The sequence below is a fragment of the Protopterus annectens genome, chromosome 9.part0 (genome assembly GCF_019279795.1).
Source record: "Protopterus annectens isolate FY-2018-M chromosome 9.part0, PAN1.0, whole genome shotgun sequence".
NCBI classification, from domain to species: Eukaryota; Metazoa; Chordata; order Ceratodontiformes; family Protopteridae; genus Protopterus; species Protopterus annectens.
The window spans coordinates 677177597-677191695 of record NC_056743.1 but is presented as its reverse complement, the minus strand read 5'-3'; the positions used below and the strand labels follow the sequence as shown (position 1 = coordinate 677191695).

At 41.7% G+C, this 14099-nt stretch overlaps 1 protein-coding gene across 3 annotated transcripts in view; it reads right to left on the bottom strand.

Annotated features, from left to right (window-relative positions):
* Positions 1-14099, bottom strand: part of NELFE (negative elongation factor complex member E) — a 360551-nt gene that overhangs the window by 98696 nt on the left and 247756 nt on the right. The window lies entirely within an intron of this gene.

The following is a 14099-nucleotide window of genomic DNA, read 5'->3' as shown; positions in this document are numbered from 1 at the left end:
GTTCTATGTTGTCCGGGGCCTTACAGGCATGCTGCACAATAAGTTTAATAAGCTCATCTGCAGGTGGGGTCACCCAGGAAGTAGATGGCCGAGCACAGAAGGCCTGCAAGAACACCAATTCCTCTGAAGGGATGGAGGACTTCCAGTCTCTTCCTCTGCTTGAGGATCTCAAGAATGTCTCAAAATGAGACGTCTTCCAGGAGAGACCATGGGGACACTTCTCCCTCATCGCAATCGGTGTATTCGGTGATGGATTCCTCAAGGCAATCAAGATGCTTCCTCTTGCAAAGTTTCTTCTGGGGTGGCTCCTCAGTGGGATCTTCTGAAGAGGACCCCGGTGAAAGGGTTCCCTTCAAAGGAAGGTCTTGCGGCTCCCATGCTTGGGATCCCAGAGTAGGGGGTTGGGACAGCTGCATGCTAGAGGGGGGGTTCTGGAGTCAATGCCAATAGTGCCAACTGCGAGCCTGTTGAAGCAAGGACCCTCTCCATCACCTGGAAAGCAGGCCCACCCAAGGAGGGATGGGTGCCTGGAACAGAGAAGGACAACCTCGGAAATGGGGTCACACCCTGCCTCGATGAGCTATCCTCCAGGTGAGGAGCTCCGAGAGGACCGGTAGCTGCCGGGAGAGCTGTGGCTGTAGATGGCACCACCGAAAAAATTGGAGCCGAACTAGGTGCCATGGTGCCAACAGCCCAATCACTGCGAGAGTGCGCCAGTTCCAAAGAGCTGTTGCACTAAGAGTAATCAGTGCCGACAGGGAAGCCTCCGTTGTCAGAGCAGAGACAGATTGCACCAGGATGGTCATCGGTACCAAAGTCTCCGAAACCTGGGAGGAGGCCGGAGGAGGATATACAGGTGAATATGCCGTGAGAGCTTCCATTCCAAGAGGGAAGGAAGACCTAGCAAGGGTGGGTAATCCTGTAGCTGCCAAAAGCTGGTCCACAACCCTCACTACATCTTGTTCTGAAAGACTCCTGGCGGATCTGAAGGAAGCTGCCAATAAAGATTCTGGTCTCTCAAGAAATGAACTAAACTGCTGTCCAAAAAAGGGGTCATAAGAGGGAGAATATGTGGTTCTGAGAAGGTGCTCCACCTTCAGAACCAACGGTGTCAGTATCAGTGGAGCAGTATAAGGCATCGGCACAGTGGTCGGGGATGGTGCCGATGCAGGTACAGTAGTTGGAGCCTGTGTCAAAACCACGGTTGGTACCGAGGGGGATGGTGCCGAAGCTAGTACAGTGGTTGGAGTCAGAATTAAGGACGGCACCAAGGAAGAAGACATGGAGCTTGTTGCTGAAGATGTCTGCGCCGAAGGAGTGGGACAAGCCCTGTGTCGACTCGGTTCCGAGGAGGAAGGAGATGTAGGAACCGAGAGACTCCGTTTCTCTTTATGTTTTTTCACATCCTTAGTCTTAGGAGGTGGTGAGACCTCAGTCCCAGAATGAGCCTCCGAGAAGGGTGTTTTCTGCATACCCTTCAGAACAAGCTTGTTCTTATGTTCAGCCAACATACGGTTTCTGAAGATAGAACAAATATCACAAGATACATTGATGTGGTCAACGCCCAAACAATAAACACACAGGGCGTGACCGCCTGAGTTGGGCACCTTATGCCCGCACTTGTCACATTGTTTAAATCCTAGTTTTGCTTTATCAGACATCATGGAAACTACACAACACTATAGTCTTAAACTACCATTAAATCACACTATAGCCTTAAACTACCATTAAACCAACCAAAAAACAACAGCAAGGTTATCGAATAAATGTTTTTCTGTTAAAAAAAAATAAAATGAAATAAAAAAATAAAAGAGTACCACCAACTATGGTAGTAAGAAATACCACAAAGTGGTAAGGAAAGGGCCTACCCAAAGGTAGGGGATACGGACAGTACCAACGATGGTATGAAAAGAACTACTGAATGTAGAGGGTAGGTTTTAGTAAGAAAGTATATAAATTTAAAGATGAAGAAATAATCTTAAGGGAAAACTGACTAGAGGAAGGTAATTATATATATAAATCACAAAAAAACACTACACTTAGCTTGAGAGAAGGCTTGGCACGTCTGACGAGGAATGTGGCAAATGAGATCTGAAGAGACTATGAGAGGGGCATTGTGGGTAGGTCTTAACTGAGAGTTTTTGGCTGGCACAAGCTTGGTAATGGCCGTGTCAGTTCCAAGGACGGAACTAAAGTCCTAACAGTAAGGAATGAATAAAGATTTACAACATCAGATGTAAACTTACCATAACAGTAGATGTTTATATGATCAGTGCAGCAGTAGCTTTAGCTATATGGGTCATATTCTTCCAAGGATACAGCAGCCTGCCAGCCACCACAGCTTCAAGGCACCTTCCACAAACCCAAACTAACAAGCAGCTTGAGCTGAGCTGACTAAAAGACAAGCTTAGGTGCCGAGCCACTCCACGCTTTTCTGCTAACAGAGAAAGTGGGAGGATGAGCTCTGAAAGGACACAGCTAGGAACAACAAGAAATAAATGCCCACGCCCTGGCATAAAAAAAGCACACCAATACAAGGGGGTGGAAGAAGGGAACAGCTACTGCAGCAGTGATCATTCAAACATCTACTATTTTGGTAAGTTTAATTACACAGCTATACTAAGTTCATCATACTGATCACTGTTTCATTTGCCTTAGCTATATCGGTAGATTACCCTACCTCATCACATTTGGGTGTTGAAAGGAGAAGGGTCCAGAAGCCACTGTGGGATGAAATGCCTACAGATCACCCTCTAACATCCCCAGACTAATGGTTTAGTGGAGAGGTTAAACTTTACACTAAAGACCAAGCTACGGGCGTTTGCAGACCAGTTTATCAGTCCCATCTGTTTGCTTACAGAAAGGTGCCCCAGGAATCCACAGGTTTTTCACCCTTTGAGTTACTTTATGGGCATATGGTGAGGGGACCTCTAGAACTGATTCTCGATGAGTGTGAGGCTGTGTGTGAATCCCACAAGAAGTCTATTGTGGCATATGTCCTACACCTCTGGGCAAGGTTCAGGGAACGTATGGGCTTGGCTCAGGACAGCCTAGCAGAAGCCCAGCAGCAGAAAAAAGTCTGGTATGACAGGAATGCTTGAGCTACAGAATATGCTGTGGGGCAGCAGGTTATGGTTCTTACTCCTGTCAAACACAACACGCTGCAGGCAGCTTGGGAGGGACCCTTCAAAGTGGTAAGGAAGATCAGTGATGTTAACAACATGGTAGAACTGCTAGGCAGGAGGCAGGGGCACAAACTATAACATGATGAAACTTTAATATGACAGACAGGCCCTGGTGCTAAGCATTTGCAGTAGAAACCAGGAGGAGTCTGAGGGGGATCTATGGCTACAGGGAGCCAACCAGCAAAATCCCAAGTTACTGTGGTGGAGCTTAGGGTTGCAGGCATATGATATGACAGTGCAACACTGTAATGGGGTCAGCAATGCAAAGGTAGCTGGGATCTCACAACAGGGAATGGGGTAATGTATTCACAGATTGGCTCATTCCTCTCAATCAACATTTTCAAGGGTCACTTGAAGAGTTGGCTTGAGTCTTCGAAGGGGGGGGGAGAAGTGTGATGAAAGGAGATACTGCCAGCCCAGCTAGCTGGAATTTTGTAAATAATTATATGTCAATGGTGAATATTGAAATGATATATATAAGATACTTAACTGTATGTCATGTATATATCAAACTGCTTGTACAGGCGTGTGTGTGTGTGTGTGTGTGTGTGTGTGTGTGTGTGTGTGTGTGTGTGTGTGTGTGTGTGTCTGTTGAACAGGGTATTTGCAGAGTGCTGTTTGAAATGTAGCCACAGTGTGCTCTACTGGAAGAGAACAGAAATGTAAATGCACTACTGTAACTGTTTAATGTATATATTTTAACAGTGGAAACTGGAATACAGGAGGTTAATTTCAGAAAAATAACTGAAATTAAATTACTTTATTGCTAGACCATAAAAGATGGTATATTTCAGTTTCAATACAGCAATAGACATGACGTCTATACTAAGAAACTTTCTGGATTGTCTTTAGGGTGAAGTAATTACTAGTCTTGAAAGCATAAAGTAATGCATTTGTTTTATGACTTCCAGCATCTGCCAGAGATCTAAAGAGAAGCCCTTGTCTGTATATTTTTACAGGTAGATGCTAAATACTGTGTTGGATAAAGGTGTTCTTCTTTTTACTCAACTGTGTTCGTGTGTTTTAGATGCTAAATACTGCCAGCTTCATCAACGGTTGTTTGGCCTGGGAACTAGCAGTCAGATGACAAGAAATTATATCATTTTGCAAGTTATCCCAGATTTGAGATATTACTTTGAGAAGTCTCTTAGTGAGAGAGAGCATTCTGCCTTAGATCTGATAACAACTAGAAGATCCATTTACCACATCTGCCTTGCTCTATTAGTAAGTTCTTACATTATAGTATAATTCTCTTAGGTTCAATCAGGAATACAGTAAAGCTTAGATAGTTTTCTTTATTTCAGACTGTCCTGCAATGTTGTTTTAAACATTTCCTGTGGTTTTGAACTCCGATGTCACTGTGAATATATATTTAGTATTGTCTTGTTCTTTTATTATTTATTATTAAATATATTTAAACCTTTCATTGTGGCTGAACTGTGTGGAGATATCTAAGTTTTGAGAGTACTTACATATTTATGTAGTGACACTGTGTGGGCCACTCCCTCTCTTAGTCAAACTACCATTTGTGTTACTATTAATATTACACAGGAAGATTGGGCACCCTTTGTTAAGGGTCTTATGTTAGCTGGCAGGAGTGACTGGTGGCAGTAAAAACTACCTTATAGTCTGTGCAGAAGGAGGCATAGCTAGTAAACCTGTGCCAGCCTTTCCTAGCTGTGTGTGTGTGTGTGTGTGTGTGTGTGTGTGTGTGTGTGTGTGTGTGTGTGTGAAGCTACTTAAACTACTTAACCTAAGTTACAGGTTAAACTGCTACAACTTAGTGCAGGCATCATTTTCAAATCTAGGTGCTTAGGATTTCCCTCTCTCTTCCCCCCTTGGCTGACCTGGTGTGACTCAGATTGAACTTCACATTTACCTACACTAACATATGCAGCTCCTGAATAACGGTGTCTACAGGATTGCAGTTGGAAAACACAACAAAAATTGTTTCTCCCAGCAATTAATTGAGTAGGTTACACATATAAAAAGCATTTGTTAAGCTTTCTCTTACAGTGCTGTGTAATTAAGCAAGTCACCATTTTGGTCAGCCATAGGGCTCTTTTCTACTCAAGCGTTTGCCTACTTCCCCTGTAACTAAAGTACACCGACTCTTACATTTGTCTCTCCGACCCTAATTTTTACAGGTATAATTTGTACCTTTCTGGCTTTCTAACACTCAGACATAGATTCCTGTTAAATTTTACTTACTTATCTGACACTTGAACAAGTAACCCTTGTAAAACTTCTCAAAACTGTATACGGTTGGTCTGTCTTTCCTGCTAAACATAAGTAAAATAAAAGTGTTGAGTGCAAGTAACATTACAGTGCTGAGTGTAGATTTTAGGCCCTTACATTCAACTTACCTCTGGGTGTGGTGCCTTGAGTCAATCCAAGGTATTCCTCTAACCACTCCTACTGCCTTCTCTTTCCCCCACCCCCCCTTTCCTCATACAGGTTAAACTGCTACAACTTAGTACAGGCATTGGTTCATCCCTGCTCCGCTTGCCCTCGCTTTACTCAGACTTACTTTGCACCCCACCCTGCCCCCAAATCCCTCCTGCCCCTGGTGCTGCTACATTTATTGGTACTAGACCACACCCCACTTTTTAAACCAATCAGTAACAACTTGTCACTCAACAGCACCACCCTCAACCTGATACCACCAGTCCTCCAACTCTACTATTCCTTTTGCCTCAGTTTCAAGTCTCATTCAGTAGGTATGCTATCACCCAAAATATTCTTATTAACTCTACTTCTATCCCTATTACTCATCCCATATCTCCTAACCACCTACAAATATCAGGATCACCCAGGTTTCCACAACCCTAAATTCCAAACATCCATCCCATCTACAACAGATAATGCACACAGTTGCTCAACTCCCCTCATGCTTACCTCCTTAACCCCTAAATGCTACCATCATACTAGACCTAGTTACATTAGTCCTAAAACTAGACAGTATTACAAAACTTTATTCAAAATCTTAAAACTCATACTCAGGACACACTACAACCTCACAAAGTATGGCGACATCCACCCAAACCCTGGTCCGTCCCCACCTGTTGTCCCTAATCCCCCTTCTATATCCCCTACCACCATAGCTCCAACAAATAGACCTCCTAACTCACTGCTGGCCTGCCATCTAAACATTAGGAGCATAAATAACAAAACTCAGCACCTGCATGCCCTCTTAGGCATAATATATCTGGGGAATGAACAGCTAACAGAAACGTGGCTAAAGCCTGCCACCAAGTACCATGAGATTCTGCCACCAGGGTATAGTATGTTTCAACTAGACCGTACCACCAGAAAGGGTGGTGGAGTAGCCATATTTTACAAATCTACCCTATCTGCCAGCATAGATACCCAACAACCACCCCAGTTCAATAATGCTGAAATTCTTATCTCAAAACTACAAATTAACAAAAACAAAAATGTAAACATTGTCTGTTTCTACATTCCCCCAGGGAGGAACACAGGAAACCTTAGAAGACTTCTTATATTGGTTATCCAATAACTACCCCCAAGAAGCAATTGTTCTTGGGGATTTCAATACTGATTGGAACACTTGCTCTTGTGAAACCCCCACAACCAACATAAACTTCTATGAATTTACTCAAATCATAACCTCCTCCACCAGAACAGGAAAAGCCAATAAGAAAGAAAGTACCCTAGACTGGATACTCGTCAATACCCATCTTCAATTTTATAAATCAGGCACTTTGCCTGATGACCTAAGTGACCACTGTCTCACTTATGTAATCAAGCTCAAAGTAGACTGCTCCTACCAACCTACCTATAGAACATTAACAAGAATTTTATTCTCACCAAGTTTCAAAATTAACTTAAGGCATGCAACTGGTCAGTACTAAAAAGTCTCCCCCTAGATGAAGCAGTAGCATACTTTAACACCAAATTCCTTGCTATTCTTAACTCCCATGCTCCCAGCCGCTCTATTAGAACCAAAGTTAATACTGCACCATGGCTTTCTACAGATACCAAAACCAAAATTTCACTCAGAAACAAAGCATGGGTCACCTATAGAAAAAAAGGCCCACTTGATCATCTAAGATTCAGACAGCTAAGGAATGACACCAAAAAATCCATAACCTTAGACAAAAAGAACCACTACTACCATCTACTGCAAAAACACCAAAACAAACCTCCTCCCAGCAGACTATCTGCAAAAGGCTGCTGACACCATAGCATACCCCAACAAAACTAAGTTGCTCCTCTTCACCCCCACATGCAGGACCCCCATGCCATCCTTCAACATAACTGCTAACAATGGCACTATCATCTCCCCAGAAGCCCAAACTGAACTACTGGGTGTCATAGTTGATAACCTGAAGTTTGAAGCGCATATCAATCAAACTATCAAAACCATTAATAAAAAACTTGGCTGTCTTTATAGAATCAAACCTTTCCTTACCCCCCTTGCTAGAACTGCAACTGCCCATTCCCATCTGCTACCAACTCTTCTCTATGCCTCATCTCTATTCTCCAACTTAAACAAAACAGATCTTAATAAACTATCATCCTGCAATAACCACATCGCCAGATTTGCTACTGGCACAGCCTACCGGACACACCACTGTCACAACCTAAATCGCCTAGGATGGCTTTAACTGCCAAGCCTACTGCAATTCAACCAGCTAATAGTGGCACATAAAAAATACACCTGCACTAAAAAATATTATCAGCCCCTACACCAGCACCTGGCCATTGCGATCATCCACTAGACACCTAGTTCAAATATACAAATCCAACTACTCAGCTGGGGACTCTCTGTTTGTTGGAAAAATATGGAACAGACTCCCAGCTGACTTGACCCTAGAACCCACACTAACTCATCTCAAAAACAAACTCAAGAAATACTGCAAAACTCATTGGTTATGTCCTTGCACTAACCCCGACTAGTGACCTTTCTATTTCTTAGTGCCTTACCTTCAACTACTTTTTTCTACCACTCCATTTCAGGAAAGGTCAATTGTATAACTGCTGCTTAGTGTGTCTTAAACCTGAATGTAATGTTATGTATGTTTAACTTTGAAAATAATGTTATGTTTTGTAAAGTGTTTTATAATAAGTTGGTACTATATGTGCTAAATGCTGGTACTGCTTATGACTGTAATCTGCTTGAAACTAGCATTTACTAAATGTTCAATGTGAATTATTATCTTGGAGCTTTTCTCCCCGGGCCTCCGCTGAAAATGGACATATATCCAGTCGGACTATCCCGGTCAACAAATGTAAAATAAAATAAATAAATAAATAAATACTTGGGCAGGGACACAAAGCACTGGTTGGACACAGAGGGTGCCGGGGGTCTTAGCTTGGTCACTCAGCTGAGATCTCAACCACATAGCTGTGCCAGTGGGAGTCTTATTGGGATGTGGACAATGGTAGAGGAACCAGCCCTGAACTGACTGTGGTATCTATCTGCTCTTAAAGGAAAGTGCACTTGATGCAGATAGCTTCATCTGGAAATAGTGTGTGTGTACCTGTCATCCTCTCAGTGAATGTCCTCCACTGTTGCCAGTGGTGAGGACTGAGGCTCCTTGATTATTGGTTGGCAGTGGTGGGTCATCACACCTTGATTTTTCTTCCATTATTATAATTATTTCCTTCTTTGCCTCTGGGAGAAATATCTCCATGTGAATCTTGAAAAGGTCCTTGAGATTTCCAAAACCACATTTTCTCACCACAGTGCTGATTTCAGAAAGATCTCTGTGGGGTAGAAAAACAGATCCCTACAGCAGACAAAGCCTTTCCATCTTGTTCACTACGAGAATGTGCCTCTATTGGTGACCCCAAAAAAGGAAGGATCCGTCAAAAGGAGCAGTGATGAATGACAATTTAAAGGGTTCCGTAAGGTCACGCAAGCACATCCAAACATGCCTCCTAATGGATATGCCTGCACTTGCACCCTGTCAGCAACCTTCAGCTGCATGAGAGATTAACCTTGTGGTTGCATTTGATATAGACTGTAGGGTGGGCAGTCACAAAGAATAAGCTTTTACTTCCTCCAGGGGACCCAGGGGTAGAATCAGAGTTCCTTATTAAGTCTCTATGAACCTACTAAAATATGCCAGGTAATTCAGCGATCATATAGCAAAGGTCACTGATGCATATACTCGCTTTCCATTACCTGTCCAAAGGCACAGACTCTTTGTTAGTGGGATTGGGAGAGAAGTTTTGTTCAGACAGCTCCTTTTTTGTGGCTGCCGCAATAACCATGGTATCTACAGGAATCCCCTTGGACTGGTGTTGCCTGTCTGGTGGTGCACTGATTATCTTGTCCAGGCATTTGGAGATGGGCTCTACGGAGTCCAGCTCTTTCCATGCCCAGCAGGAGACAAGGCAGACAAGCTCATCTGCCTGGGGGGGGGGAGTATAACCCAAGATGTACATGGGCCAGACCCAAAGACTTCCAGGAACAATGATTCCTCCTAAGACGGGTTCTGGGAAGACCGTCTGCATTTTGCACCAAAATAAGATGTCTTCTAGTGAAGATCTGGGGGACCCTTCCCTTTCATCAAAATCAGTGTCCTCTGTCAATGGTTCCTGTGGGGAATCCAAGTGCCTCCTATTGTACAGTTTCTTCCGAGGAAAATTGTGAAAAGAAAGGGGAAGTCCCTGTGCAGGGAATGTCTGGAAGCTCTTATGGCTTGGCTGTCCCTGTGGAATAAATGGGACTTAGCACTCAAATCTGGAGGAAGAATGGGAATATGATTCCAAGAGGTGATAGCCAAAGAAGAGGCAGAAGGTCCAGGAGAAACAGAAATTGGCCTCCTCTGAACCAAAGCTCTCGGATCAGCTAATGCTCCACTCCCTCTGGTTTGTCCCAAGTAGGGAATCGACCCAAGCTGTCCAACATCTAAGCACTGAGAGGAAGCAATGTTTCTGAAACCCTTGGAATCAAAGTCATCTCCCTTGACCAGGCAATGACATTTCAGCTCCAAGATTAATTCTGCTCTAACATTCAAAGCTGAAAAGATCAGGGAAAGAGTCACAGTTGAGGAAGGTAACATTCTCAGATCAGACAGCTCTGAAACCACAGGTCAGATAGGAGAAGGAGTCACTAAAGGGTGTGTTGAAGGTTGCAGACTCACGGATCCGATGGGGTACAGAGCCTAAAGGATCCCCATCTGGACCGGAGCTCTAAGGAACTTTCTCATCATCCTATCCATAACATGCTCAGAAAGACTCCAGGAAGACCTCATGGAGGAAGATACTGAGGAAGGGCGATAAGCCTTTTTTGGAGTCTCCTGCCAAAAAGAAGACCTTAATCTGAGAGATACCAGCTCCAGAGAGAGATGCACACAGACCAGACCTGAGAAGACCTGCCTGGGCATGGGATTGGATCTGAAACCTTTTTGACCTTACAGGCAGTAGGATCAAAGGCCTTTTTTATTTTCGAAGGTGGCTCTGAACTTTGAGGGAAAGAAAGAGATCAGACAGGAGAGGTCTTCCTACAATTCCTGGTCTGCAAAGCTTTATGATTTTTTGAAGGGATTTGAGCCCCTGATATAGAAGGCACTGCAGAAGAAGAAGCAGGGAAAAGACCCTTCAAAATGAGTTTATTATGCCTATCACGAACTGCACTGGTGTTAAAACACACAAAGATTTCACATAAAATCTGGAGGTGAGCAGGGCCTAAACAATACATGCACTCCCTATGGGCATCAGAATTGGGTATCTTATGCCCACAGGAAATCCACTTCTTGAAACCAGTAGGTCTATCTGCCATATCTGAATACTACAAAACACAATCAACAAGCAATTACGAATAAACAAAGAAGTTTTTTTTTTCTTTTGGAAAGAAAAAGAAAGGAAGAAAAATACTAGCAATGGTACAAAGATTACCTCAAGAGGGGTAATAAAAAAGAGAAAGTCTACCAACAATGGTAGGATACAGTCTACACTAAGTAGAAGAAAATGTCTAAACTAACTCTAAAAGGTTAAAGAGAGGAAAGGCACGGTAGAAAATAGAAATGTAGTAGTAAGAAAAAATGATATAGCTATCTATATATGGATCCCTATCAGATGATAGAAACTTCATTTGACTGAATCCCAATTGACTCAAACCATAACACTGAAATTTCAAAATACTGAAAAATCACTTGACTGAAACCCATAATACTGAAATCTTACAATACTAAATTTTAACATACTGAATTGTAAAGTGGACGATATAAAACACCCACACCCACCCTTTTCCCCACTGTAGTGTGATCCTGGAGTTAGTATATATAGTTAGGGGGGGGGCGTGGGGGCACCTGTTCTGGTTTTATATCGTCCACTTTACAATTCAGTATGTTGAAATTAAGCATTGTAAGAATTCAGTATTACGGGTTTCAGTCAAGTGATTTTTCAGCATTTTGAAATTTCAGTCTTATGGTCTCAGTCAAATGAGTTTGTCATGTGAAGTTTCTATCATCTGATAGGGATCCATATCTATCTATCTATATCTACATATATCTGTCTACATCTATCTATACCCTCTATATATATATATATATATATATATATATATATATATATATATATATATATATACACACACACACACACACACACACACACACACACACACACACACACACACACACACACACACGTAGATATACATCTCATTTACAATTAACTAATACACTGCCTAAAGGTCAAAACACCAGAGCACAAACACTTTTAGCCAAGTGACTTAGGCAACAGAAAGTAAAAAAGGTGGTTGATGCAGTTAGGGAGCCTATGACAAGAAATAAAAAAGCACAGATCCTACAGGTGTATTACAGACATTTCGTAAATTTTATGAAAATTTATATAAATCAGAGGAATGTGGAAACCAAGAAAAAGCTTAAGTGGAAATATTTACGGAAGGCATAATCATATCAAGATTAGAGGAAGATAAGACTTAACAACTAACAGTTACAAGAGAAGAAGAAGAGACAAAAATGGTCATGTATAACCAATCTGCAGGGAAGTATCCAGGAACATATAGTATTCCTATGGAAGTCAGGAGGGAAGAAAATAATACAGATCTGAAAGATTTTAATAGTATTTTAAAAGGAGGTTAAGCACCATCATCTCAGAAGAGAGCTGTATTACTCAAAGAAGGTAATGACCCACCAGACCCAGTGTCATCTAGATCCATTCAATTTTAAACCAGGATTACAAAGTGCTTAAGACTATTGGAAGAGTCTACATAAAACATGACATGATGCAAAAACCTGGAAACTGGAAGCTCTTGTTTATGGATACGGATACTACGATGTCAGCAGTGAAAATGTTTTTAATCCCTTTTGCTTTATATACAGATCAGGCATCTTTTCATCAAGACGAGAAGTTGTGAAAAATAATGAGTTGAAAGAATTTATCTGGGAGGGAAAAAGGGTACGAGTTGAGTGGGATAAACTGATCCATCCAATAAAACAAGGTAGTCTAGGATTACCTAATTTGAAGGGATATTTTAGAATTACACATTTAAGGTTCATATACATATAAGCAGAAGGCTATAATTTAAGCTGGAAAAGATGATGATGAAGCAGGAGTTAAAGAAATAAGTAGAGAGTGGAATTTTTTGATGTAGGAGAATAACCACCACAATGCAGAATATTACATTCATAAAGGTGCAGAAAGTATCTAAGAACTAAGCCAAACATGGGAATGATGAAAGGAGATTTTACCAACAGAGATGACTGCAAGGTGGGGTACAGAACCTAGGCAGGAGGAGGCTGGGGCTTACTGGAGAAAAGTGGCAAAGGAACCAAGCCATTAGCAGCATTATGAGCAAATAACTAGAGAGGGAAAGGTAACAGAGTGTGACAGGACCAAGCAGAAGTTTGGAGTGCAGGTTACAGAGTGCCTCCCACATCAGGGATTGAGATAAAAAATATAGGCAAAGGGAAAGGGGTACTGGAGTCTAAGTAAAAGACTTTCTCTGACAGAATTCTTACTTGAGTTTAGAATAGAATCTGGAGTTAAAAAGGGGGCAATTAGCACGGTATATAAAACATTACATGTTAACTAGGAGAATCAATAAGAGGACGTTAGAAAGATTGGGAAAAGACAGCAGAAAAGCCATTTACAAGGGAGCAATGACGGGACATATTTATGGCTCTCAAGCACTCAAAGTCCAGAAGGTTTAGCATTTTTCTTGGAAGTGTTTTCATAGGTATTTTTATACCCCAGGCATACTTCAAATAATTTTTTCCTCAGGCAGACAGCAAATACTGGAGGTGTGATGGGGAAGAAAGAGGTTAACTGGGAACATGTTTTTTTTAGGAGTGCAATGAGTTGGCAGATTTTAAAAATTCCCTACAGAGTACTCTATCAGAAATACTGGGGGAAGAAATGGTTCCAACTAAGAAAATGATTCTTTTGAGTTGGGACACATGATCTGAATACCCTAAACATAGTAAGGCCTTATTAAATTCAATTCTGTTGGCTGCCAAAAATACAAAATGTAAATCAAAATCTAAGCCAACTGTATCTGAAGTATTAAACATTGTAAAAGGGATAAAAGTGTTGTAAGAAGGATCTTTAGAAAAAGGATGGAGCAAATTATACAGAAATAAACAGAATTTATGGGAACGACATGCGCAGAATAATGTTCAGGAGAAGGAGTGAGGTTTAAGAGAAGGCAGGAACCGAGCTATTTATGTAATGTCGAACTGAAAAATAGTTGTTATAAAAAACAAAACAATGTATAACGTGTGTATACTGAAAAAATGTTAATGTGGTTTGTTTTCTTTTCTATGAATGCATGTATGACTATGTCTTATGTCTTAATAATTTAATGAAGGTGTTTAAATACACACACATACGCACACACTTCAAAGCTATTCTTTTTCCATGGGGAGTCTATACAGATGTGTATCAGTAACTCCAACATGCTCAGTAGTAGCG